Here is a 24,361-nt window from a genome sequence, read left to right on the forward strand (position 1 = left end):
TGAATGGAACTCAGCTTTAAGGTCATTTGCAAAGATGAGACTTTGAGAAAGACATGTTCATCTTACTAATTAGGGTTCAGCATGCAACTAATGACCTGAGAGTTCAGGGTCAATAATATAGATCTATAACAGTTTCCAAGTTTTGGGCAGAGGACAGAATGAACAAAGAGTTTTTAAAACAGGAGGATGATGATCAATCTTTGGATAGAAGTACTCTATTTAAACAAAGAACATATTCTGAATATACACATTTAATGCTTGGTATATCAACACTTATTGTTCGAATATCCACATTTAATGGTATGGGAGGGAGTCAAATACCAGGAGGTAGCCTGCTCTATACTGAAATGGCCAAAAGCCAATTCAAGGTTGTACTCATATTAATTTCCCTTTCTCTCTTGAAGAACAGAATTCCTGTAGCACTCCATTGTCACGCATATAACAATGTGGACAAAGTTTCAAAGAAAAGGATCTGAGCAGTATTTGAAGTTCATAACATGGATTTGAAATGTGAACCTTAAACTTCCACTATTACAAGCTCTCAGATGTTTAATATTATGCCTCCTGACTTTGAATGTTCTCTCCAGTGATGTGTCTTTTCATTAGATTTCTTTCCGTATTGTATCTTTTCAGTGTTTAAAACCTCATATTATGATTTATATTCAATGATCCTAGCTCCTCTCTGCTCGAATGCACAGACAACATGCAGTCTATAATGGAGTCCCTAAATGACCATTATGTCCTTGAAAGTTTTATAAACTTTAAATTGTATCTGTACTGAAATTAACTGACAGCAGAAGTTTAACCACTTGACCACTGGGCCAATTCTGCTACATTTCACATACATGTAAATGTCAGAACATTGATTAAAACCTCCAATCATTATATATTTTTTGAAAGCACAGACGCAGAAGATTAAAAAGGTGGTCGTTGCAATTTTTTATGTCAAGCGATATTTGTGCAGCCTTTTTTGAAATGCAAAATTTTAAGAACAAATACACTTTAACTGCCTACTGCCCGCCATATTGAGAAATGATGGATGGGTGGGTGCTCTCTTGTTCTGGGAGGATGTCATATGACGTACTCCCACTCTAGCAGTTCTATCACTGTAGCAGATCACATGTAAACAGTAAATGCCTGTTATTGGCAGTTCTCTCCTCACGCTGACAGAGCATGAGGAGAGGATAGCCGATAATCAGGGCACTGATCATCAGTACCCTGATTATCAGTACAGCCCCATCAATGATGCCTTTAAGTGCCTATCAGTGATGCCTCTCAGTGTCCATCAATGCTGCCTTTCAGTGCCCATCAGTGACACCTGTCAATGCCTATCAGTGCCACCTATAAGTGCTTCCTCATCAGTGCAGTCTATGAGTACCCATCAGTGCTGATCATTGCCGCCTAGCAGTGCCATCTTTCAGTGTGGCCTAACAGTGCCCATCAGTGATGCCTGTCAGTGCCGCCTATCGGTGCTGCTTATCAGTGCAGCCTCATCAGCGCTCATCAGTGAAAGAGAAAAACTACTTATTTACAAAATTTTATAACAGAAACTAAGAAAAACGTTTTTCTCCCCAAAATGTTTGGTCTTCTTTGTGTTTATCAAAAAATAAAAATCCCAGTGGTGATTAAATACCACCAAAAGAAAGCTTTATAAAATTTTGTTTGGGGACAGTGTTGCATGACCTCGCAATAGTCATTCAAAGTGCAACAGCACTGAAAGCAGAAAATTGCCTAGGCAGGAAGGGGGTGAAAGTGTCCAGTAGGCAAGTGGTTAATGAACTTTAGTGCACACAAAAACAATATAATGCTCAATTTTTTGTAAAATATAAAAGATAATGATAAAAGATAATGCCACCGTGAGTACCTAACATGTCATGGTTTAAAATTGTGCATACCTGTGAAATGGCAACAAACTTCAGTACCCAAATATCTCCATAGGCAACACATTAAAAGCCTTTACAGGTTCCCAGTTTAGAGTTACGCAGGAGGTCTGGCACTACAAATACTGTTCTCGTTCACATGGATACTTCACACGTGTGGTGCGATCACCATTTACATATGTGTGCAGGGATTACATACGCATTTGCATATGAGCACTTAAAATTGTTTTTATAATTTTATAATTTTTTTAATTAAAACATTTTTACACTGCCCCTTTATTTTTTCTTTTATCACCCTTATTGCTATCACAAGGGATGAACAACACCCCCGTTCTGTGCCCTGTAGAAGTGATTGGCCAGCTGTAGAGCCGCTCTGATCACTTCAACATAAAAGCCTGTGTCTGCTGGAGGAGTGGATATTCCTTGGTAGACTGTATCTGCATGCCGACACTTCTAGGTACCACCCCATGTGATTCTGAGCCTCTATGATTGAAAGAACTGAGATCCAATTAATGAATAGGATGGACCAGGGACAGTAAGGAAAGGACTAAATGATGCTGGACATTCTCCAGCTAAGAAATGAGGCTCTATCTGAGCTGCAAATTTTAATGCACATTGTGTGTTCAGTGAAATCAGACTGAACAATTTCATTACAGGAGCCTGTACAACATTAAAGGCTCATTCAGATGGGAGATCAGACCCATCCTTCAAGCAGAACTGCATTTTGCTGCATCCGACCCCACCTTGGAGCTGCATGCAAGCAGGCCATAGAAGTGAAAGCCGACACAGTAGCTGCATTGGTACATTTTCAAGTAAAATTTTGACATGAGGGCAGGAGAGGGTGCACGGATCTGAACAGATCACAATGTCTGTTTTCGGATCCATTCACCTGTTCCTGCCCACATGTCAAATTTTGCACGTGACTGTGTCTGTACAGCCTCTGCATTTGCATCCAATTGTATGGGCTGCTTCCACGCAGTTTCCAGGTGGATGAAGATGCATCAAAATGAGGCTCTGCATGAAGAATGGGCCTCATTACATGTCTGGATGAGCCCTAAAGGGAAGGCTGGAGCTGAGATTTAAGGGAAATCTCCCCAATATGATCACTACAAGAATAAAAACCTGGCAGACATTCTAACACTCTCACTCTGTCCAAACAATAGATAGTTTTGGCAAGAAATATACTTGGTAAATATGCATATTTCACTGTAAATCAACTCTATGTATGATTTTCTTCACCATATATTCACATACAATTGAGAAGGTGACAAATTTACTTTGAGCATGGTAACTAGTGTAACACCATGCTGCCTCTGAAATATTTCAAATGTATTTGGAAGCAAAATTTGGAAATATTTCAAATAAAAAAAATAGATTCTGGAACATACCAAAATCTATAAATCTTCTGGTTATAAGTACTGAAAAAACAAAGGCCAAACCTGCTTAGAAGTTTAACGAAGAAGCCTGGAAATAATTGCTGTAGCTGAGAATGGTTCTGTTGTGTGCACTGTGGGCCTTTTATATAGCAGTCCATTTAATGAGGGAAGCAGCTACATCATTAATAAAGTACTAGTGTACATATGCAAAAGTTCTTAGAGTGACTGTGTCACACTTTCCGCTCCTAAATGACTTGGCTGTAAAATGGGACTGAAAACGGTTGCAGTAAAACACTGACTCCAGCACATGTATGCCAATAACGACTCTAGGGAAAATTACATTTTGTTTGTGTAATGGTGTGCCAATTTATATATGAAACATTATTAAAAGATTGTCATTTCCTTTGGTAAGTTAACTCTTCCCGTCATGGAAGTCATACAGTGAATCAGTAGCAATGGTCTGTGTAAGACTCCAGCTGCTGATAAACAGCAATAAAAAGCAAAAATCTATATATAAACCTCTTATTTTTAATTTTCTTTTCCAATACAATCAATATCGAAAAAAAAAAAAACTATGCAGCATACATACAGTAACCATAATCAAATAGATATAGCATGCAGAGAATACTAGGTAGATGAATCTTACACTACAGTAGAATATGCAACAAAAATCTAGAACAGGGGTCTTTACACTTTCTAACCAAAGGGCCAGTTTACTGTCCTTCAGACATTAGAAAGGTCAGACTGTGGCCAGGGGAAGTAGAATACATCCAGGCTTCAGTGGGGGTAAACAATACTCCATCATTGGTTGTAGTGGGAGGAAAAGTGCCCCATTGTTGGTATCTGTGGGAATAATAGTGCTCCATTGTTAATATCAGTTGGAAGGAAGAGTGCTCCATGGTTGGTATCAGTGGGAGGAATAGTAGCCCTTCATTGCAGTCTGTGAAAGGAATAGTGCCCCACCACTGGTGTCAGTGGAAGGATTAGTGTCCCATCATTGGTATCCATGGATGGAATAGTGTCTCAAGGGCCAGAAAAGGCAAGCAAAAGGGCCACATCCAGCCCTTGGGCTAAAGTTTGGAGACCACTGATCTAGATGGAAGAATTTCTAATACAAGTATCCTCTGAGCTATGTCTGGAGCCTGAAGGAGCCTTCGTTAAATGTGGGCAAGGTAGGTCTCTGACATCAGAAAACACAAAATCGTGTTCAGTTAGCCTGATAATTGGACTAGAAGGGATACATTAAATGAGGTATGGGGCAGGACTAGGGAAAGGGAACTCATCTCCAAAGTTAGTTGTAAGGGAGGGTGCCAACTGAATAAAGGGAGAAGGGAGCAGAGACTAAGGAATGGTATCTGGAAGGGAAAAGGAAGGGACAGATGGGGGGGGGGGGGGACACACACACCAGCCACCACCACCTAATGATACTGGAGAGGGGGTGGACAATACGGTGGAGGACAGGAGAGCTGTGAGGGGAAGTGAGTAGAGAGACTAATATGTCAAGAAGCAACCAGATGCAGCCAACATGAAGTTACTTAAATTAGTGTGTGGAAGAGTACTGTATATAATGGAACCAGGTTTTCTGCAACGTCTGCTCTTTTCAGAGAACTGGTTAGATCCTTCCTCTGCCTGATGGCCTCAACATGGCAGAGCCACCATTGTATCAAAGGGTAGAACATTCCACAAACAAAATACCTTATTTTTATTGGGTTGCACATCTGTACACATTTGTTACTTAAGTTATTATAATCAGTATTAAAAAAAAAAAAAAAAAAACAATTTTGAAAATATTTTTTCTTTTTATGCCAGGAAAATATGAAAGATCGTAATATCTTGCTCTAGCTGTAAGGTATTTTTCACAAATGCATCTCTATCTGCAGCCTGTTAAAAAAAATCTATTTGTTTACAGGCTCTGTATCTCACACTGCAGTTAACACATAGAAGTGGAAGACTCATTAACAGTGATGCATATTGTACACCTTATTCTGAAGCTCCAGTTAGACAAACAGAACCACAAGGCAAGCAGCCACTTCTGTACTCTGTTTAGTTAACCTATAGAGCTATGAAAATCCTTTGCCATATTTTAAATGTTTATTTTCAAAATAATGCCTGTGTATATACAGTATGTATAGTACAAACACAGATTGAAGTAATAGTTTAAAAAAATATAAATGAAAGAAATGACCTCAAACTACTATAGTTTCCCTTTAAAATAGGTTTAGCTATTGTTTAGTGCATACATAAACACTAAATTGAGGTTTTTATGTTGCCTGTAAAACAGGACTGTATTAAATTCCATGAAATAGCAATTAATTCAAGAGGAAAATATTTTTTATTCTTGAAAACACAGCCTGGAAGTCTGAAAAGTCAACAGTAATTATTATGAAAATTCTACGTCCACCGCTGAGAGTCAAGGGCTCTTCAGTGACAAGGAAATGATTTGAAGCAGGATTAAACAGGTTTAGCATGTTTTTCTAAAATGAAGTGCTACAAAAAAAAAATCTGTGTTATTATTAAAAAGTACGGTAATAATCCTGCTGAAATTAATAAGGTGATGTAGAGTGCCAATATTTGCTGGGCTCCAGTTGGTGGTGTATCCTGACTTAAAAAAATGTGGCCTTGGTCTTCATCTTTTTCACTCTTCATTTGGAAGTTAGAAAGAACAATTATTCCACATACTGTAATTAAAACTCCAACCACAGGGTGGGTGGTATCACAATGGTCCAAGAGTCGGAAAGTGACTTTAGCTCCACCTACCCCATGCCTATGTTAAATAAAAGCTAATACTCAAATAACCTGTGAAGAAGAGTGGTCTCCTTCTGGGTCTGACATGCTCTGTGACTCCCTACTAATTCTAGTCTAAGGCCATAGTGGAAGGGCCTGAAGTTAGTTACTTCTGCCTGAGCTGCCAGTGAATAGCTATCTTAAATGTTTCGTCTCATGGCTGTAGCATTAGGCTATACACAAAATCTAACAGATTCTTCCATCCATGCTATACAGGAGGGATGGATGAATCCCCTTACCAGGCTAATGTATTCTGACAGGCACCAGCAGCGGCTGTCAGAATACTTCAACAGCATCTGATTGGATGCAGCTGCTATTAGGCCAACAATTTTCTGCTTGGCTTCTTCTATTTGTCAATGGAAGGATGTAAAGCTGGAGGGGGCCACAGGGCCACCCACTAAACATATTTCGGATGGTTCATCAAGAACTTGAACAGAGTATGGCCAGCTTAATAGGTATTAAGCAAACAAGTAGATTGTCAGATCCAGAGGATGGACCCCTGCTTGTCTCAGGTAAACAGTTTTGTGTTTGTTAAAGGGGGGGGGGCAGATTGACCTAACGGCAGTTGTTGACCTTTGATCCATTCTAAAGGGGAATCTAGTTTATCTTATACTGTTAACAAAATGAAGCTATAACAAGTTTTAAGGGTCATTTTCTGAATGCAGTGGGCCTGTGTGCAAAATCATAAGTTGGGTTCCCTTCTCCTCAAACATTACCCCAGCAACTCAGCTTTGCCAAGCATGATCTATGTCATCCCTGGCCCCAAACTAGAGGGGATTTACTGTCACCCCTTAGTAGAACCTCATGTAGAACATCACATCTTCAGCTTAGAGTAGAAATAAAGGGATTTTTTTTTTCATTTTGAATACAGAAAGGGAGAGTTATAACCCCTGTCAATTTTAATTCTGCCATTGGGGTGATGTCGCTTCACCTCTTTTACCATAGACAAAATAGGAGGTGAACAGTAATCCCTACAAAGTGAATTCATTCCTGGTTGTTGACCAATGATAATGTTGAACAGGACAAACAGAGATGGTGTATCTCCCTAACAGGGGCACAGACAACAATAAACACCTGACAGGTGTTCTAATCCCTTTCCACTTCATCCAACACTAAAAGAAAATGTTTGCCTTTAGTTTTACTTAAGGCTTTTCTTCTCAGAGAATAGGTGCAGGAACTCCCCACCTTTTGAGTCACCCCTTGTCTCCGCTCCCTACCCACCTCCAAGCACCGTCCCTTGGTTCCACCTCCTACCCACCTCCCAGTACTGCCCCTTTTAGAGAATACAGAACCAAGTATAATTTTGTGGTGCTAAGTTATTTGTATGTAATGTGTTAACGATAACAAGAGAAGCAGTCAAATACAGTAGATCCCCTGCAGCCAGCAACAATGGATCCCCCACACAATAGACCCCCCATCAACTATGGACCCCCTACAACAAAATACCAACCCAGTAATTATAGAGCCCCAGTAGCAACAACAGATCTCCCAGCAGCCAACATCAATACGCCCTCCAGCAGCCAGCAACAATAGACTCCTCCAGCAACTGGGGATCCCTCCGAGCAAGAACTGACCCCCCAGCCACATAAGACCCCCCAGTAACAATAGACACCATGCAAAAATAGATTCCAATCAGTGACAATAGTTCCCCCAGCAGCCACCATCAATAGACCCTCCAGCACCCCTTGCCCATTACATAGATTTAGTGCTGGAGGTGCCAGAACTGCATTCCCCTGCATTCCCTGTTGAAAAAAGCCCTGGTTTTACTTCAATTTTTGTAAGTTCAACAGAACATGGCTAATTGTCCCTGCACTCAGTATAGATACTTCTGTAGAGAATCTGACACATCATTCACTAACTACTGCTGTAGAGGATCCCCAAACTGTTGTTCTGGCAGCTCCAACAGAACTCCATTCAGCATGGATCCCCCAGGCTGTGAACACTCTGCCCCAGCACTGATCAAAGAAAGAGGTAGTGAAGGAGACCCATATTCCAAGGCACCCCCTAACCTGTATAGCCGGTGTTTGCACCAAAGGTTGCCCATCCCAGCTGTGGTGAGCTTCAATATCAACGCACACCTCCACCCCGCCCCCTCACCATAGTACTCACCAGTGCCATGTAGTGCACTAGCTGACACACTGCACACTTCCCTTCAAAGGATGGGTGCATCGTTGCCATTCATGTACACATTTCCTTTGAGCTTCAGCTACAAGTGACAGCTCAAAGGATGGTGTCATGGTAAGGAGCACTTTCTAGATCAAAATTTCAATGTGTGCAGCGAGTGCACAGTAGCTTCCTTTCCCTTGCGGCCTGTGTGCATTGCATGCGCTGTACACAATAGGGACATGCCTGTGAGCAGGGGCGGACTGACAACTCATGGGGCCCCCGGGCAATAGGAGATCATGGGGCCCCTGTGTCCTTGCCAAAACTCAAAAAAGCCTATGAAAAAGGTACCATGAGCATCTCATGGGGCCCCCTACTGACCCCAGGCCCTCGGGCAGTGCCCGAGTTTCCAAATGGTCAGTCCGCCCCTGCCTGTGAGCAACCCATACAGTATATATTATCTGCTGCTTTGGTTTCATCTCTCAGAGGATCAAGTTCCTTAAAGTTTAACCTCTTCCCAATCGCCCTATAGCAGAGATACTGATACAGGGCTGCACGGATGCGCAAAATCACGTATATATATATATATATATATATATGTGATTTTGCATTTACGGGTATGGGGCTTGTGCGAGGCGCGTACGCACCCTACCCGCGCTGCCATTCGTGGCCGCAGCTGTCAATCACCGGGTCCCAGCTGGTAATTACTCGCTAGTGCCCAGTGATTTCCGAAGATCTCCGACAGTGAGGACTGTTTTGTTTACTAAAAGTTCTCCTCCCTGTCAGCTCGGGCACACTGCTCCGAATGGCTGTGCGCAGCACAGCCATCCAGAGCAGTGTGATTACAGTGAAGCACACAGACACCACCACCCAGTAAAACCCTCCCTGCACACAGTTAACCCTTTGATCGCCCCTCATGTTAACCCCTTCCTGCCCAGTGCCATTTAGTATAGTGTCAGTGCTTTTTTTTCACTGTATTGGTGTCACTGGGTATGTCAGTGACACCAAGTCAGTCCCCCCCAGTGTCAGAATGTCCGCCGCAGTCCCACTATAAGTCGCTGATTGCCGCCATTACTAGTAAAATTGTAAAAAAAAATAAAATCACAGTATATATACCACCATTTGTAAACGCTATAACTTTCACGTAAACCAATTAATTTACACGTATTAGGATTTTTTTCAGCAGAGACATGTAGCAGAATAAATTTTTGCATAAATTTATGATGAAATTAGATTTTTAAAATCTTTTTATTGGACATGTTTTCTAGCAAAATATCAAAAATATTGTTTTTTTTTTTCTTTTTATTGTCGGACTTTTTTTTTTATAGTGCAAAAAATAAAAAATGCAGAGACGATCAAATACCACTGAAAGAAAGCTCAATTTATGGGAAAAAAAAGGACATAAATTTAATTTGGGAGCAGAGATGCATGACCACGCAATTGTCAGTTAACCGTTAGCCGCCCGGCCAATGGCCGTTTGGCGGCTTGAAAAGCGCTGCAGCTTTCCGGGTGCACCCCATTTGGCGTGCTCCCGCACATGCGCGGTTGCAGAGCGACGCAGCAGTGCAATCTGTCACCTCGGACACGGCCGATGACAGATCCGAGTACCGGCTCCCATTGCTGGTACCATGTGACCTGCTGTGACCAATCACAGCAGGTCACATGACAGTTGTATACAATGGATGGCTTCATTCATGATGCCATCCATTGTATACTAGTGCCTAGCTGTGAATGGTCACAGCTAATCACATGCACATGTCATGTGATTAGCTGTGACCAAATCACAGCTAAGCACAAAAAAAAAAAAAAAAAAAAAAAAAAAGCTGAATGAATCGATTTCATTCAGGTAAATGCTTGCTTATAGCAAAGTAATTCTTTGCTATAAGCAAATTGTGTAAAAAAAAAAAAAAAAAAATACTGATCACTTCCCCAAAGTAGTACAGTGTTACTATGGTAACATTGTACTATTTTGGTCATAGTAAAATATGAAAAAAAATCTTAAAAAAAATAAAAAAAAATGTAATAAAAAATTAAATGTAATAAAAAAATTAAAAAAAATTAAAAAAAAAATATATATTTTTTTTCATACTGTCACCAGTCAGTGTCGCTGTTCACCGCCATGCCAGTTATATGATGATGCTGTACTGCACTGGTGACAGTATGTAAAAAAAAAAATAGTGAAAATATTTTTTTAATTTTTTCATTTTCTGAAAAATTATGACAAAAAAATACAACTTCAAAAAACTCGCCATGCCTCTTATGAAGTACGTTGGACTGTCTACTCTGCAAAAAGGGGTCATTTGGGGGATATCTGTACTGTTCTGACATTCTTGGACCTCAAGATATTAGATTGGCTGTCAGTACTTCAGGATTGATCAATATTCAGATCTATACCATAGTTTGTAAACTCTATAACTTTCCTACAAACTAAAAAATACATCCTAATTTGGGTTATTTTCACCAAAGACATGTAGCAGAATACATCTCGGCCTAAATTTATGAAGAACAATTATTTATTTGTAAACTTTTATAATAGAAACAAAGAAAAATGTGGTTTTTTTTCAAAATTTTTGGTCTTTTTTTGTTAATTTAGCAAAAAATAAAAACCCCAGCGGTGATTAAATACCACCAAAAGAAAGCTCTAGTTGTGTGAAGAAAATGATAAAATTTTAGTTTGGGTACAATGTTGTATGACCGCGCAATTGTCATTCAAAGTGTGAGAGCGCTGAAACCTGAAAACTGGCCTGGGCAGGAAGGTGTAAAATTGCACGGTATTGAAATGGTTAAAGTAACACAGGGGCTTGGAGAAGGGCAAAAAATAAACATTGTGGATGAATACCCCTTTACCCCTCACCACCAAGCCCCAACGTCCCTTAAATTGGGTCTCTGGGATGGAATTCCCAATTCCCTGACCACTATGATTGGCTGTCACAATGGACATATGATTGGAAGCCCATCCCGCTAGCTCCCATATGCAAATAAAGAAGGAGAGTTGTCTGTGACAGCTCAATCAATGTGCTGGTAGCGCAGTAAGCATGCGCTCAGCACAGAAACCTTGGCTGGCCATGGATGCATATGTGCAGTGTATGGGCTTTAAAGCCCACCCTCTTTGCTGCTACACATATCCATCATGTGAGTGGTAAGAGGTTGAAGAAAGATATTGGAATAGTAGTACAGCACAGAGATACTTACTCTAGGTGCTCACGGTGCACTTCAGTACAATGCTGGATAAATAAGCAATAAAACATCTGCTTTCATCAAGGACTCTATGGGCTCCATATCAACTCCTGGTATAATACTCTCATATAAAAGCACACACTATGCAAAAAACTTGTGCGGACTGAAAACTGCCAGTATATCTACTTCATCAGGTTATGGGAACTACTGAAATACTTTTTAAGAGTGCATCAAAAGTACCTGTGCTGAAGGCTACAAATCAGTTGCCAACAGACGAATTCACGTTTCCAGCTACGGCTTGTCGGTGAGTTGGGACTGCATTGCCCGCAGTGTCAATTTGTGTTCACAAACACACAAGCAGGTTGTTGTTACAGTAATGCTTCATTTGTTGCTACGGGCCCATAATTTTGTGTGCTGTGATGCTGTTTTCCAAACAAAACAGGATAAACTGTTATTCACATTGCAATTTTCTGCTAAGGGCATTGTTATCACTTCTTTTGCAAACAACTTCAAACTGCCAAAATGACAGTTCTGTAAAGTGTGAAAAGAATAATCATGATCAATAGAATGTTTCTGCTGCTCTTCCAGAGCTGTCTATCCACCAACATACTGGAAAAAGCACAAAAGCACAGAATAAGTAAAAGCATTAAAAAATACTCTAAAAAGTGGTAGCTGTATTATCTAAATAGGAAGAAGTTCAAGAGAAGATTGGATAAATCATTTATAAGGAAACCTATTTATAGGGATTGTTTTGTTTATTTTCAGTACTAACAATATCAGTTATTTTTTAGGTTTTTAGAATATTGTTCTTAAAAATATTTCATAGCTAGCCTTGGAAATCTCACAAATCTCCATTTTCCCCAGATTATTTTTAGGAAATACAATGCAAACGCTTCCACACTGCAGTCTGCACACATCTCCAGAACAAGGGCATCATATAAAGCCATGCTGTATCTACCTTAGCAGGCACCATATCCTGGACGGAGAGAAGACCTGGTTCTTTGATACTGAGGCTGTGGCATCAGTCTGCCTTCCATCTTCTTCTCCTCTGCATACCAAACCTTGCTAGTAGCTTCGTGGCCCCTGAATGCTGCTAAAAGCGAATATACATGAGGCTTTTGGACCTTTGTTGCTGGCCTTTTACACAGTTTTTGATTTCTGTTATTGGTCTATGTATTCTAATGTTACAGGCAGGGGCGGACTGACAACTCATGGGGCCCCCGGGCAATAGGGGATCATGGGGCCCCTGTGTCCTTGCCCAAACTCAAAAAAGCCTATGCAAATGATACCAGACGCATCTCATGGGGCCCCCTACTGACCCCGGGCCCTCGAGCAGTGCCCGAGTTGCCAAATGGTCAGTCCGCCCCTGGTTACAGGTAATGTTTGCACTACGTTATGGAGCCCATTGCTGGCTTCCTGGAACTTCTCCATATTCTTCTGTACTACAGCTGAGGATCCAGTGAAGACCACCTACATCTGAAGGGGGCAGTAGTGCTCCCTTTTAGGCACCTACCCCACTGGGGACATTTTTCTATTGACTAACATCTTGTTTTTTTTTTTTTTTTTTATGTCTGTTCAATACAACTAGAGATAAGCGAATCGAAGTAGGCGAAGTGGAATTCGAGTCGAATATTGGAAAATTTTCTTAGGGCCACAGAAACGTTATTAGGGCCACAGAATTGTTACTCAGGGACAGACAGAATTGTTACTGAGTGCCAGAAAATTGTTACTTAGGGCCACAGAAACGTTAGTTAGGGCCACAGAATTGTTACTCAGGGACAGACACAGAATTGTTACTGAGGGCCACAGAACTGTTACTTAGGGCCACAGAAACGTTATTAGGGCCACAGAATTGTTACTCAGGGACAGACAGAATTGTTACTGAGTGCCAAAGAATTGTTACTTAGGGCCACAGAAACGTTAGTTAGGGCCACAGAATTGTTACTCAGGGACAGACACAGAATTGTTACTGAGGGCCACAGAACTGTTAATTAGGGCCACAGAAACGTTAGGTAGGGCCACAGAATTGTTACTCAGGGACAGACACAGAATTGTTACTGAGGGCCACAGAATTGTTACTTAGGGCCACAGAAACGTTACTCAGGGACACAGAATTGTTACTGAGGGCCACAGAACCGTTACTTAGGGCCACAGAATTGTTACTCAGGGACAGACACAGAATTGTTACTGAGGGCCACAGAACCGTTACTTAAGGCCACAGAAACGTTACTCAGGGACACAGAATTGTTACTGAGGGCCACATAACCGTTACTTAGGGCCACATAATTGTTACTCAGGGACAGACACAGAATTGTTACTGAGGGACACAGAATTGTTACTGAGGGCCACAACCGTTACTTAGGGCCACAGAATTGTTACTCAGGGACACAGAATTGTTACTGAGGGCCACAGAACCGTTACTTAGGGCCACAGAATTGTTACTCAGGGACACAGAATTGTTACGGAGGGCCACAGAACTGTTACTTAGGGCCACAGAATTGTTACTCGGACAGACACAGAATTGTTACTCAGGGACACAGAATTGTTACTGAGGGCCACAGAACCGTTACTTAGGGCCACAGAAACGTTACTCAGGGACACAGAATTGTTACTGAGGGCCACATAACCGTTACTTAGGGCCACATAATTGTTACTCAGGGACAGACACAGAATTGTTACTGAGGGACACAGAATTGTTACTGAGGGCCACAACCGTTACTTAGGGCCACAGAATTGTTACTCAGGGACACAGAATTGTTACTGAGGGCCACAGAACTGTTACTTAGGGCCACAGAATTGTTACTCGGACAGACACAGAATTGTTACTCAGGGACACAGAATTGTTACTGAGGGCCACAGAACCGTTACTTAGGGCCACAGAATTGTTACTCAGGGACACAGAATTGTTACTGAGGGCCACAGAACCGTTACTTAGGGCCACAGAATTGTTACTCAGGGACAGACACAGAATTGTTACTGAGGGACACAGAATTGTTACTGAGGGCCACAGAACCGTTACTTAGGGCCACATAAAAGTTAATCAGGGACACAGAATTGTTACTGAGGGACACAGAATTGTTACTCAGGGACACAGAATTGCTGCTGTCTCCATCGCCACACTCTGCCATGTGCCACTTTCAGGTCTCCTTACACTGCTGGTGTGCTGAATTTTTTGACATAGGGTGCTGGCAGATTACGGGCCTCCCATAGCTGCTGCCAGGCCCCTGATCTGCCATGGGCCCCTATACCGCCTCCTCATGCTGCTGCCAGGTCCGCAGTCTCTCATGCCATGTGCCACTTTCAGGTCTCCTCACACTGCTGGTGTGTTGAATTTTTTGACATAGGGTGCTGGCAGATTACGGGCCTCCCATAGCTGCTGCCAGGCCCCTAATCTGCCATGGGCCCCTATATACCGCCTCCTCATGCTGCTGCCAGGTCCAGAGTCTGTCATGGGTCCCTGTACGGCCTCCCATTGCTGCTGTCTCCATCGCCACACTCTGCCATGTGCCACTTTCAGGTCTCCTCACACACTGCTGGTGTGTTGAATTTTTTGACATAGGGTGCTGGCAGATTACGGGCCTCCCATAGCTGCTGCCAGGCCCCTAATCTGCCATGGGCCCCTGTACCGCCTCCTCATGCTGCTGCCAGGTCCACAGTGTCTCATGCCATGTGCCACTTTCAGGTCTCCTCCCACACTGCTGGTGTGTTGAATTTTTTGACATAGGGTGCTGGCAGATTACGGGCCTCCCATAGCTGCTGCCAGGCCCCTAATCTGCCATGGGCCCCTATATACCGCCTCCTCATGCTGCTGCCAAGTCCAGAGTCTCTCATGGGTCCCTGTACGGCCTCCCATTGCTGCTGTCTCCATCGCCACACTCTGCCATGTGCCACTTTCAGGTCTCCTCACACACTGCTGGTGTGTTGAATTTTTTGACATAGGGTGCTGGCAGATTACGGGCCTCCCATAGCTGCTGCCAGGCCCCTAATCTGCCATGGGCCCCTATACCGCCTCCTCATGCTGCTGCCAAGTCCAGAGTCTGTCATGGGTCCCTGTACGGCCTCCCATTGCTGCTGTCTCCATCGCCACACTCTGCCATGTGCCACTTTCAGGTCTCCTCACACTGCTGGTGTGTTGAATTTTTTGACATAGGGTGCTGGCAGATTACGGGCCTCCCATAGCTGCTGCCAGGCCCCTAATCTGCCATGGGCCCCTATATACCGCCTCCTCATGCTGCTGCCAGGTCCAGAGTCTGTCATGGGTCCCTGTACGGCCTCCCATTGCTGCTGTCTCCATCGCCACACTCTGCCATGTGCCACTTTCAGGTCTCCTCACACTGCTGGTGTGTTGAATTTTTTGACATAGGGTGCTGGCAGATTACGGGCCTCCCATAGCTGCTGCCAGGCCCCTGATCTGCCATGGGCCCCTATACCGCCTCCTCATGCTGCTGCCAGGTCCACAGTCTCTCATGCCATGTGCCACTTTCAGGTCTCCTCACACACTGCTGGTGTGTTGATTTTTTTGACATAGGGTGCTGGCAGATTACGGGCCTCCCATAGCTGCTGCCAGGCCCCTAATCTGCCATGGGCCCCTATATACCGCCTCCTCATGCTGCTGCCAAGTCCAGAGTCTCTCATGGGTCCCTGTACGGCCTCCCATTGCTGCTGTCTCCATCGCCACACTCTGCCATGTGCCACTTTCAGGTCTCCTCACACACTGCTGGTGTGTTGAATTTTTTGACATAGGGTGCTGGCAGATTACGGGCCTCCCATAGCTGCTGCCAGGCCCCTAATCTGCCATGGGCCCCTATATACCGCCTCCTCATGCTGCTGCCAGGTCCAGAGTCTCTCATGGGTCCCTGTACGGCCTCCCATTGCTGCTGTCTCCATCGCCACACTCTGCCATGTGCCACTTTCAGGTCTCCTCACACTGCTGGTGTGTTGAATTTTTTGACATAGGGTGCTGGCAGATTACGGGCCTCCCATAGCTGCTGCCAGGCCCCTAATCTGCCATGGGCCCCTATATACCGCCTCCTCATGCTGCTGCCAGGTCCAGAGTCTCTCATGGGTCCCTGTACGGCCTCCCATTGCTGCTGTCTCCATCGCCACACTCTGCCATGTGCCACTTTCAGGTCTCCTCACACTGCTGGTGTGTTGAATTTTTTGACATAGGGTGCTGGCAGATTACGGGCCTCCCATAGCTGCTGCCAGGCCCCTAATCTGCCATGGGCCCCTATACCGCCGCCTCATGCCGCTGCCAAGTCCAGAGTCTGTCATGGGTCCCTGTACGGCCTCCCATTGCTGCTGTCTCCATCGCCACACTCTGCCATGTGCCACTTTCAGGTCTCCTCACACTGCTGGTGTGTTGAATTTTTTGACATAGGGTGCTGGCAGATTACGGGCCTCCCATAGCTGCTGCCAGCCCCCTAATCTGCCATGGGCCCCTATATACCGCCTCCTCATGCTGCTGCCAAGTCCAGAGTCTCTCATGGGTCCCTGTACGGCCTCCCATTGCTGCTGTCTCCATCGCCACACTCTGCCATGTGCCACTTTCAGGTCTCCTCACACACTGCTGTTGTGTTCAATTTTTTGACATAGGGTGCTGGCAGATTACGGGCCTCCCATAGCTGCTGCCAGGCCCCTAATCTGCCATGGGCCCCTATACCGCCTCCTCATGCTGCTGCCAAGTCCAGTGTCTGTCATGGGTCCCTGTGCGGCCTCCCATTGCTGCTGTCTCCATCGCCACACTCTGCCATGTGCCACTTTCAGGTCTCCTCACACTGCTGGTGTGTTGACTTTTTTGACATAGGGTGCTGGCAGATTACGGGCCTCCCATAGCTGCTGCCAGGCCCCTTATCTGCCATGGGCCCCTATATACCGCCTCCTCATGCTGCTGCCAGGTCCAGAGTCTGTCATGGGTCCCTGTACGGCCTCCCATTGCTGCTGTCTCCATCGCCACACTCTGCCATGTGCCACTTTCAGGTCTCCTCACACTGCTGGTGTGTTGAATTTTTTGACATAGGGTGCTGGCAGATTACGGGCCTCCCATAGCTGCTGCCAGGCCCCTAATCTGCCATGGGCCCCTATACCGCCTCCTCATGCTGCTGCCAAGTCCAGAGTCTGTCATGGGTCCCTGTACGGCCTCCCATTGCTGCTGTCTCCATCGCCACACTCTGCCATGTGCCACTTTCAGGTCTCCTCACACTGCTGGTGTGTTGAATTTTTTGACATAGGGTGCTGGCAGATTACGGGCCTCCCATAGCTGCTGCCAGGCCCCTAATCTGCCATGGGCCCCTATACCGCCTCCTCATGCTGCTGCCAAGTCCAGAGTCTGTCATGGGTCCCTGTACGGCCTCCCATTGCTGCTGTCTCCATCGCCACACTCTGCCATGTGCCACTTTCAGGTCTCCTCACACACTGCTGGTGTGTTGACTTTTTTGACATAGGGTGCTGGCAGATTACGGGCCTCCTATAGCTGCTGCCAGGCCCCTAATCTGCCATAGGCCCCTATATACTGCCTCCTCATGCTGCTGCCAGGTCCAGAGTCTCTCATGGGTCCCTGTACGGCCTCCCATTGCTGCTGTCTCCATCGCCACACTCTGCCATGTGCCACTTTCAGGTCTCTTCACACTGCTGGTGTGTTGAATTTTTTGACATAGGGTGCTGGCAGATTACGGGCCTCCCATAGCTGCTGCCAGGCCCCTAATCTGCCATGGGCCCCTGTACCGCCTCCTCATGCTGCTGCCAGGTCCACAGTGTCTCATGCCATGTGCCACTTTCAGGTCTCCTCACACTGCTGGTGTGTTGAATTTTTTGACATAGGGTGCTGGCAGATTACGGGCCTCCCATAGCTGCTGCCAGGCCCCTAATCTGCCATGGGCCCCTATATACCGCCTCCTCATGCTGCTGCCAAGTCCAGAGTCTCTCATGGGTCCCTGTACGGCCTCCCATTGCTGCTGTCTCCATCGCCACACTCTGCCATGTGCCACTTTCAGGTCTCCTCACACACTGCTGGTGTGTTGAATTTTTTGACATAGGGTGCTGGCAGATTACGGGCCTCCCATAGCTGCTGCCAGGCCCCTAATCTGCCATGGGCCCCTATACCGCCTCCTCATGCTGCTGCCAAGTCCAGAGTCTGTCATGGGTCCCTGTACGGCCTCCCATTGCTGCTGTCTCCATCGCCACACTCTGCCATGTGCCACATTCAGGTCTCTTCACACTGCTGGTGTGTTGAATTTTTTGACATAGGGTGCTGGCAGATTACGGGCCTCCCATAGCTGCTGCCAGGCCCCTAATCTGCCATGGGCCCCTGTACCGCCTCCTCATGCTGCTGCCAGGTCCACAGTGTCTCATGCCATGTGCCACTTTCAGGTCTCCTCACACTGCTGGTGTGTTGAATTTTTTGACATAGGGTGCTGGCAGATTACGGGCCTCCTATAGCTGCTGCCAGGCCCCTAATCTGCCATGGGCCCCTATACCGCCTCCTCATGCTGCTGCCAGGTCCAGAGTCTCTCATGGGTCCCTGTACGGCCTCCCATTGCTGCTGTCTCCATCGCCACACTCTGCCATGTGCCACTTTCAGGTCTCCTCACACACTGCTGGTGTGTTGAATTTTTTGACATAGGGTGCTGGCAGATTACGGGCCTCCCATTGCTGCTGCCAGGCCCGTAATCTGCCATGGGCCCCCGTACCGACTCCTCATGCTGTGACGTTGCAACAAGGTGGAATTCAACCCTACATATGTTAGACCGCCTTTACGAACAGCAAAAGACCATCACAGATTTCCTGATGTTAAAAGCGGATAAAGGTACTCCCTGTGTAACTTAGATGTCAGCCAGTGGCAGCTCATGCGTGACACCTGCGCTTGCTCAGGCCCTTTGAGGAGGCCACGCTATTCGTGAGTCGGCAGGACTATGGGATGAACGACGTCATTCCTCTGTTGCACGTCCTGGAACAAATGCTGTTAATAATGGCTGGTCAGGGTGCGGTAGACGTGGCGCACAGATCTCAACGCCACATGACCCCTGTGGGGGCAGGACAGGAAGAAGAGGAGGAGGTAGAGGAGGACATTGGTGCTCAGGAATTATTGAGTGAAATGGGTGGTTTTTCCACTCAGCGGACAGGAGTGGAGGAGCAGGAGCATCTGGTAGAGGAGGAGGAAGAGGAGACAGAGGACCCAGACGCACCGTGGCAGTATGCTGTGGAGATGGAGGCAGGGAGTCCCTCGCATTCCTTGGCACAAATGGCCCATAGCATGCTCGCTTGCTTGCGTACCGACAGCCGAATAATAACCATCAGACAGAGGGATGACTTTTGGCTGTCCACCTTGTTGGACCCTCACTACCGTTCCAAAATGGTGGCCTTTTTCACACCTGCTGAGAGGGAGGCCAAAATAACGTACTATAAAAACCACCTATGTAGTCAGCTGGTCTCTGCCTGTCTGCGCCAACGTCCATCCTCAGACACTGTGGGCCCTGTGCGCTCGCGTTACGCTGCCATGGCAGCAGGGGAGGGGTGGGGTGGTAGGAGCAGTGGCAGCTCCACCAGCAGCAGCTGCCTCAGTCTGCAGTCGATGATGAGTAGCTTTCTTCACCAGCGCAGTGAGGAAACTAATAACCAGCCGCAGCAGCAGCAGCATCAGGTGGACCTGGAGCAGGACCTCAAACAACAGGCTTAGGCCTACTTGGACAGCACCCTGCCAACCGAGGTAGACAATCCCCTTGACTACTGGGCAACGAAACTTGACCTTTGGCCCCAACTAGCTGAATTTGCCCTTGAAAGGCTGTCATGCCCGGCCAGTAGCGTGGCATCGGAGCGCGTGTTTAGTGCGGCAGGAGGTATTGCAACTCCGCGGAGGACACGACTGTCCACCCAAAGTGTGGAGAGACTCACGTTTGTGAAAATGAATCAGGCGTGGATTAGTCTGGATTTCAAACCACCAGTTCCTGACACAACTGACTAGATCCGCCATGAATCATGCCCCAAACATGTGCCACTTTCAGGTCTCCTCACACTGCTGGTGTGTTCCATTTTTTGTCATAGGGTGCTGGCAGATTACGGTCCTCCCATAGCTGCTGCCAGGCCCCTAATCTGCCATGGGCCCCTATACCGCCTCCTCATGCTGCTGCCAAGTCCAGAGTCTCTCATGGGTCCCTGTACGGCCTCCCATTGCTGCTGTCTCCATTGCCACACTCTGCCATGTGCCACTTTCAGGTCTCCTCACACTGCTGGTGTGTTCAATTTTTTGACATAGGGTGCTGGCAGATTACGGGCCTCCCATAGCTGCTGCCAGGCCCCTAATCTGCCATGGGCCCCTATACCGCCTCCTCATGCTGCTGCCAAGTCCAGAGTCTCTCATGGGTCCCTGTACGGCCTCCCATTGCTGCTGTCTCCATCGCCACACTCTGCCATGTGCCACTTTCAGGTCTCCTCACACTGCTGGTGTGTTCAATTTTTTGACATAGGGTGCTGGCAGATTACGGGCCTCCCATAGCTGCTGCCAGGCCCCTAATCTGCCATGGGCCCCTATACCGCCTCCTCATGCTGCTGCCAAGTCCAGAGTCTGTCATGGGTCCCTGTACGGCCTCCCATTGCTGCTGTCTCCATCGCCACACTCTGCCATGTGCCACTTTCAGGTCTCCTCACACTGCTGGTGTGTTGAATTTTTTGACATAGGGTGCTGGCAGATTACGGGCCTCCCATAGCTGCTGCCAGGCCCCTAATCTGCCATGGGCCCCTATACCGCCTCCTCATGCTGCTGCCAGGTCCAGAGTCTCTCATGGGTCCCTGTACGGCCTCCCATTGCTGCTGTCTCCATCGCCACACTCTGCCATGTGCCACATTCAGGTCTCTTCACACTGCTGGTGTGTTGAATTTTTTGACATAGGGTGCTGGCAGATTACGGGCCTCCCATAGCTGCTGCCAGGCCCCTAATCTGCCATTGGCCCCTGTACCGCCTCCTCATGCTGCTGCCAGGTCCACAGTGTCTCATGCCATGTGCCACTTTCAGGTCTCCTCACACTGCTGGTGTGTTGAATTTTTTGACATAGGGTGCTGGCAGATTACGGGCCTCCTATAGCTGCTGCCAGGCCCCTAATCTGCCATGGGCCCCTATACCGCCTCCTAATGCTGCTGCCAGGTCCAGAGTCTCTCATGGGTCCCTGTACGGCCTCCCATTGCTGCTGTCTCCATCGCCACACTCTGCCATGTGCCACTTTCAGGTCTCCTCACACACTGCTGGTGTGTTCCATTTTTTGTCATAGGGTGCTGACAGATTACGGGCCTCCCATTGCTGCTGCCAGGCCTGTAATCTGCCATGGGCCCCCGTACCGCCTGGTCACGCTGCTGCTGGGTCCACAGTGTGACATGGGTCCCTGTACCGCCTCCCATTGCTCCCACTCTGCCATGTGCCACTTTCAGGTCTCCTCACACTCCTGCTGGTTTCCATTTTGTCATAGGTTGCTGGCAGATTACAGGCCTCCCATAGGTGCTGCCAGGCCCCAAATCTGCCATGGGCCCCCGTACCGCCTCGTCACGCTGCTGCTGGGTCCACAGTGTGACATGGGTCCCTGTACCGCCTCCCATTGCTCCCACTCTGCCATGTGCCACTTTGAGGTCTCCTCACACTCCTGCTGGTTTCCATTTTGTCATAGGTTGCTGTATGGCCTCCCATTGCTGCTGCCTCCACCGCCACACTGTGGCTCCAAACACTGGTTTTGGCCCCGTGACTGGCCAAATGAGTGAAGTGTGCGGTGATTCTAAGATCGACGGCACTCATCTGCATGTCATACTGACTGACAGTATTATTTCTCTTCCCCAGCAGACTCCAAGGGCATTTAAATTAAAGGTACAGTGTTCTGCACTAATATTAAGTCTCTCTGAAGCCTAGAAACACCCTTTTTTAAGTTAAATTCACAGCGAATATATTCGATTCGAATCGAATATTGTCCACGAATTCGCCGAATCAGTCGAATCGAATTTTTGAATACTTCGCTCATCTCTAAATACAACCAATGTATATTTTGTTGGGTGCTGTGCAGACAGGTTTATGTGTTAGATACTCTTGTTGGTAACAACATCTTTCTGGTTGTCTCACTGGGGCAATGTGTTTCTTTCCTTTAACATCTTTTGATTATCTCCTGTCCTTACCATGGGGAGGCACAATCTGGAAAGTATCAAAGTAGTGTCCTGGAATGTTAGCGGGTTTAACTCCAAAGATTGCACTGATGTTCCATTACACTAAATCAAACATCTCTAAAATACTCCTCTTGCAGGAGACACATTTAAAGGGTGGAAATATCCTGTCACTCAAGTACCCCTGGGTACTGAGGGCATTTCATTCCACGTGCTCTTCGTTCCCTCGGGGGCTTTCAATTCTCATTAAGGCTAGGTTCACATCAATGCAGGTAGCAGTAGATGCGTTTTTCCGATGTGGTTTTAATTCATTTTGCGTGGTTTTTGGCTAATAGGATAGTATGACAGTTCTGCGACTTTGATGCAATAGTGTGACTTTTGATGAAATTTTACACTCTCTGGTACTCAAGTAGCATCAGTAGCATCGAAGTAGTGCAGGAACCTTTATGTAAGAATGAACGGTGAGCGCAAAGAAAATAATGATAATGAAGGAAGCAGCTGGCACAGTGTCAGGGTCCTGTCTACGGCAGGAGTTCTGGAAGATCTAGCACTTCTGCCAATACTCTACATGGCCGCAGAAGTACACATCAGCCTCAGTCTGGTGCCACACGGTCTTCATAAGGAGGATCATCACTTCCTCTGGTTGCTGGATGATCTATAGCTCCCCGTGCCGTTCCTGGTTCCTGTGATTCTGACCTGTGATTTCCTGTTACCGACTCGGTTTGCTCCTGGACTTGTCTACTCTGATTTACCCCTGACCTGACCTCGGCTTGGCTTACGGATACCCTCTCTCCTCTGTGAATGACCTCGGCTTCCCCATCGGACTATGTCCGCTCTGATTCCCACCTGGTACCTAACCTTGGCTTGAACCGACATCCCAGTAAACATCCAAATCCCCGAAGGGCTTGCATACCACGCACAGGTGCCTCCCATCTGCAGACCTATCTCCGTGCACCAGCTGTGCTTCTGAGTGGACCACCAACCAGCACTCCTACAGGTGACCTGTGCAACTTTGGGCCTGACTCCCACTGTCCCACTCTCAGGGGAGTCTGGAACTTAGCCACAAGGGAAGCCCTCTCTCCATTGGCCTCCATCACCAGGTACGTGATACACAGCGAGGTAAACCCTCTGCTTCCCCTTAAACAGACAATAAAAAAAAAGACAAATAAAAATAAAACAAAATGGTGCAGCGCTAGACTATATGAAGCAGATAAAAACGTGTTGCCAAACAATACACATGAATAATGTCCAACATATGAGTGACAGGGACTTAAATATTGCACTGTGATATGTCTCAAAAATAGAACTTGACCAGATATTAGTCTCAAACTGTGATGTGATCAAATAAAAAGCAAAAAATAAAAGTGACTTCTGTGTTACCCTTCCACCATTATGCACTCACCAGAAGCAAGTGGCATTGAATGAAATGACTTTGAAGCAAATCTGCTCGATTCTTACCTCCAGTCACCGATCCACCCAAGGTTGGGATTCCTCCTGAAGTGAGAGCTCACAAACAGAGCTCAGAGACAGCGCAATGTAGTGTAGTATATTTATTTAAAATAATAGCAGCCATGTGGAGCCGAGTACAAACTGAGGAATAAAACCACTCACAAAGATAGCCACTGGACCATTACATGGACTTGGCAGCGTGAGGGAGGAGCCTACGTGCAGACAACTTCCGCTTCCAATCACCTTATGTGATCGCAGCGGAAGTGGGAAAGGTACCTGTCAAATTTGGGTACCTGCTCCCCAAAGGTGCCAATCCTTAATGGGGAGCTGGGGAAGAAGACTTAAAGCAGAACTTCCCCTTTTGGGTGGAGCTCCACTTTAATGTCTATTACGTGTTTTTTCTCCAGTACCAGGGGTCTCCGTATGTGGATTTGACCCTCTGTAGTTTGTAATCTTTTATTA

The sequence above is a fragment of the Staurois parvus genome, unplaced genomic scaffold (genome assembly GCF_062004578.1).
Source record: "Staurois parvus isolate SC_StPar_1 unplaced genomic scaffold, SC_StPar_1.0 ptg000005l, whole genome shotgun sequence".
NCBI lineage: Eukaryota > Metazoa > Chordata > Amphibia > Anura > Ranidae > Staurois > Staurois parvus.